Source organism: Cryptomeria japonica, chromosome 5 (assembly GCF_030272615.1).
Source record: "Cryptomeria japonica chromosome 5, Sugi_1.0, whole genome shotgun sequence".
NCBI classification, from domain to species: Eukaryota; Viridiplantae; Streptophyta; class Pinopsida; order Cupressales; family Cupressaceae; genus Cryptomeria; species Cryptomeria japonica.
Genome location: NC_081409.1, coordinates 166,151,523 through 166,156,623, shown reverse-complemented (window position 1 = coordinate 166,156,623; position 5,101 = coordinate 166,151,523).

The following is a 5,101-nucleotide window of genomic DNA, read 5'->3' as shown; positions in this document are numbered from 1 at the left end:
TTATTGTTTTGGGTTCTGGTATTAAAGTTTAAATTGCTAATGCTTCTGGTAATTTGTGACAACTGATTCACCCCCCCCCCTCTCAATTGTCTTCTGGTTATCTGAGTTGTTTAACAATTGGTATCAGAGCTTTGGTCCTCTCTACAAAAAGCTTAATTGCTTGAGGAAGATCCTATGGCAACTAACAGTTCAAGATCATCCAGTTCTTCTGCAACTATCTTTCGAAGGGATATACCGAGACTTGAAGGAACAAATTACACAATATGGAAAATTTAGATGGAGACTCATCTAAGATGTCTTGGCAAGGAGATTTAGAGATCACACAGAATGGTGTCACACCATTTAATCCGGGATCTAGCAATCCTCCTCCAGCTAACTTAGACAAGGATCTTGAGAATGATTGTAGAGCGAGAAGCCCTCTTGTGTGCACTTTCTGATCAGCAAACAATGGGATTAACAAACAAATCATCTAGAAAGGCTCTATAGGATAAATTGCAAACTCTTAATGAAGGTGACCCTGCAGTGAAGACTGCTAAACTTGATGGTTATCGGGTGAGATATGAAAAATTGAAGATGGAAGAAGATGAAAGGATTACTGCATTCATGGAAAGAGTAAATGAGATTGTTATGGGAATTCAATGTTGTGGTGGAACTCTGAGAAAAGATAAAATTGTTTCTAAAGTCCTAAGAGCCCTACCATTGGCTTACAGAATGAAGGCTACTCCTATCAATGAGCTGAGAACAATGGCTAATACATCTGTCAACAGAGATACTTTGGTTGGGAAACTATTTGCTTTTGAGCTTGAGGAATTTGGACGATCTGGAGCTATAAAGACTGAACCTGCTTTTCATGCATCTACATCTGCAACAAGTAAGAAAGACTGGAAATTTTTATATGCAAAAGAACTAGAAGATATGAAGAGAGAAGATGATGAGTTTGAGCAACTTGAAGCACTATTTTCTAGAAGAGTACCGAAAGGACCGGTAGGAAGTAAGTATGAAGGAAAAGCACCTTTTAAATTTTTTGGATGCAATAAGATTGGTCATTTTGCATCTAGATGTCCTAAAAGCAATTCAAGATTTGAAGAAAGAGTTAAAAGATCATTTAAACCTAACCCTGGATATCAGAACAAGTATAGATTCAAGAAAAACGGAGACAAATTATGTTACATAACGGATGAGGAAGGTATTACTAATTTAGATGATGAACCGATAGAAGAATCTGCTAGTGGATCTGACAATGGGAAGGAATGGGTATTCTTGCTATCAAAGAAGATGATCCGACACTGGAAGAGAATTTACCTGAGGAGAAGGCACTTGTTGCTGAAATTGAGGAAAAAGATGAATGGGTAATTGACAATGGTTGTTCACATCATATTGTACAGGAAATAAAGGGAAGCTTTTGTCTTTGCAAGAATTTGATGGTGGACTAGTTAGATTTGGAGATGACAAGGCATGTATGATTAAAGAAAAAGGAACTATATCATTAGATGGTAAGAATAATACTGACAATGTTTATTATGTTGAAGGTTTGAAGCATAATCTTTTGAGTGTAGGAAATTGGTAGATAAGGGATTTCAATTATAGTTGAAGGATGGTAAATGTAAAATCATTAACAGATATGGCTTGGAGATTGCAACCAGGACACACACAAAAGGTAACATATTTCATTTGAACTCTAGTGAGAAGACATGTTTGATTAAATAGATTGATGAGAGTTGGCTATGGCATAAAAGGCTCTGTCATGTGAATTTTTATTGCATCGTGAAGATCAGTTCAACTAAGGCTGTTAGAGATATACCTAAGATTATGAAGCCCTATAATCCGATATGTAAGGAATGTCAAATGGGTAAACAGGTCAAAACCTCTTTTAGGAGTATACAAGATAAATCAAATGATGTTCTTGATCTCATTCATACTGATTTGTGTGGCCCTAATAGAGTTAAAAAAATTCATGGTGATAAATATATCATGCTAATCATTGATGATTATTCTAGGATGATGTGGGTTACTTTTTTGAGAGAAAAATCTGAAGCATTTGATAAGTTTAAAATCTTCAAGGCTAAGGTGGAAACTGAGACATGATTTAAGATTAAATATTTGAGATCAAATCATGGAGGAGAATTCACATCCGATGAGTTTAATAACTTTTGTGACAAGCATGGTATAAGAAGACAATTTTCTACTCCCCAGACACCTCAACAGAATGGAGTTGTGGAAAGTAAAAACAGAACTATCTTGGATGCTACTAGAACAATGATGATGTAAGCTAATCTACCTCATATCTACTAGAGAGGAGCAGTGAGTACAATGGTTTACAATTTCAACAGAGTACATATCAAAGGAGAAACCGATAAAACACCTTATGAATTATGGTTTGGCAATACACCTACAGTTAAGTATTTTAGAATTTTTAGTAGTAAATATTATATCAGGAGAGATGATACTATTGGGAAATTTGATCCTAGAAGTGATGAAGGAATATTTCTTGGTTATTCTAATGAAAGAAAAGCATATAGATGTTATAACAAGAGATTGCAGAGAATTGTGGAGAGTTCTAATGTCAAAGTAGATGAGCTGAACAGAAGTCAAATCAGAGTCTATGAGAAGGAACCGGCAGTGGAAATGATTATATCTAAACCGGTAGCACCTTTACCGGAATAGAGAGTTGAACCAGTTACTCTGGAAACATCAGATAATTCTACAGTAACTGAAGAATAGGGAAGAGGAAGAGAGAGGCAAAATACTCCTAGGTATGTGAGATTGAATCATTCTGAAGATCAAATCATTGGGGATAAGAGCAATGGAGTAATGACAAGAAGAAGACTGGCAACTAATGAGGTATGTCTAATTTTACAAGTTGAACTGGTATCAGTAATTGAAGAATGTAAAGATGAATTTTGGTTAAAAGATATGGAAGAATAATTAGATTAGGTTGAGCAAAATAACACATGGACTTTGTTTCCTTGGCCTAAAAATAAAAATGTCATTGGAACTAAATGGGTGTTTAGGAATAAATTTGAATGAGGATGGTAAAGTTATAAGGAATAAGGCTAGATTGGTTTGTAAAGGATATTCTCAGAAGGAAGGAATTGATTATGGAGAGACTTTTGCACCGGTAGCTAGGATTGAAGTTGTAAGGTTATTTCTTGCCTATGCTACTTGTTAAAAATACAAGGTTTATCAGATGGATGTTAAATGTGAATTCTTCAATGGGAATAATGATGAGGAAGTTTATATTGAAAAACCTGATGGTTTTTCACTATCAGATGATACTGATATGGTTTGCAGGTTAAGGAAAGCTTTATATGGATTGAAACAGGCACCTAGAGCTTGGTATGTAAGGTTGGATAAATATCTTTTGAAGCTTGGTTTTACTAAGGGCAGTGTTGATAGTAATTTATATCATAAAATCATTGATGATGATATACTGATTATTGAAGTATTTGTTGATGACATTATTTTTGGAGGTGAAGATAAACTATGCATAGAATTTTGTAAGAATATGGAGAAAGAATTTGAGATGTCTATGATTGGTGAGATGAATTTTTTCTTAGGTTTGTAGATTACTCAAACTAACAAAGGTATTTTTATCTATCAAACTAAATATGCTAAGGAATTGTTGAAGAAATTTGATATGGGAGATTCTAAACCAGTAAGTACACCTATGGTTACAAGTGAGAAATTGACAAGAAAAGATGTTTCTGCACTGATAAATCCTACAAGATACAAATCTATGATTAGAGGTCTACTTTATTTGACTCGGACTAGGCTTGACATTATGAATGATGTTTGTATTGTTTCAAGATTTCAGAGTGATCCTAGAGAAAATCATGAGATGGTGGTGAAAAGGATTTTTAGATACTTGCAAGGTACATCAAAATATGGCTTATGGTACCCTAATAATGATAACTTTACTTTGTGTGCATATACAGATGCTGACTGGGCTGGAGATGTTGATGATCGAAAAAGTACTTCTGGTGGAGATTTCTTTCTTGGAAAGAAGTTGGTTTCATGGATCAAAAAGAAACAGTCATGTACTTCTTTATCTACTGTTGAAGCTGAGTATGTTGTTACTGCTACTAAATGTACACAAGTTTTATGGATGAAGCAAATGTTGAAGGATATAAAGGTGGATTGTGATGCACTGGTAGTTATTCACTGTGATAACTCTGCTACTATTGATATATCAAAGAATCTGGTATTTCATTCTAAGACAAAGCACATATCTATCAAGTATAACTTTTTGAAGGAGAAGGTGGAAGCAAATAAAGTTAAACTAGTTTATGTGAACACTAAAGACCAGATTGGAGATATCTTCACTAAACCCTTATCCAAGGAATCATTTGAGTACCTGAGAGACAGATTGGGGGTTTTTGCCCCTCCGGAAGAGACTTGATTGATGTGGCTTGGCATCAATTTGACATGTATTATCTGAGATATTATTCATTCTAGCACTGATGTGGGATGCTACTGCTCAGAGGGAGTAGTCGGCTTTGAGATTCAGAGGCTTATGATTTTTGCTTTGATATTTCTGTCAGATTTTTGGCAATGATGTCAAAGGGGGAGAGATAGTGATGTGAAAAATTATAAATGTTAGAGGGAGAGATATTGATATTCAGAGTGATATACAGGAGATTGTTGGTTGTCTTCCATAGGGGGAGACTTGTTTGGCATTTCTTGGTACTTAGATATTTTTCACATCTAGTGTTGCCATCAATGCCAAAGGGAGAGAGTGTTGGCCTTTTCGTGGAATTGATTATATGTTGCATTGATTTTTTGTCATTGATGTCAGCACTAGCTATTTGGATGCTTTACTGGCACCCTTCTGGTCTTGGTAGGATGAGTAGTTTCTGGTTAACTTGGTTAGGCATGATCTGGTAGGCTCAAGTATAATCTGGTGATGGAATTGGCTTGTTCATGTTGCTTATACTTATATTTGGTCAGTTGGTTTTGGTCTGGTGATTGGATGCTATTCTCCTTTCTTAGAAGATTGGTTTCTAGTTCTAGTGAGGGTTTCACCGGTAGAGCTTTTGGTGAAGATATTTGATGAATTGCATAAGTGATGTTGGTGCAGCTTCTAATGGTGTTTCAGGATATT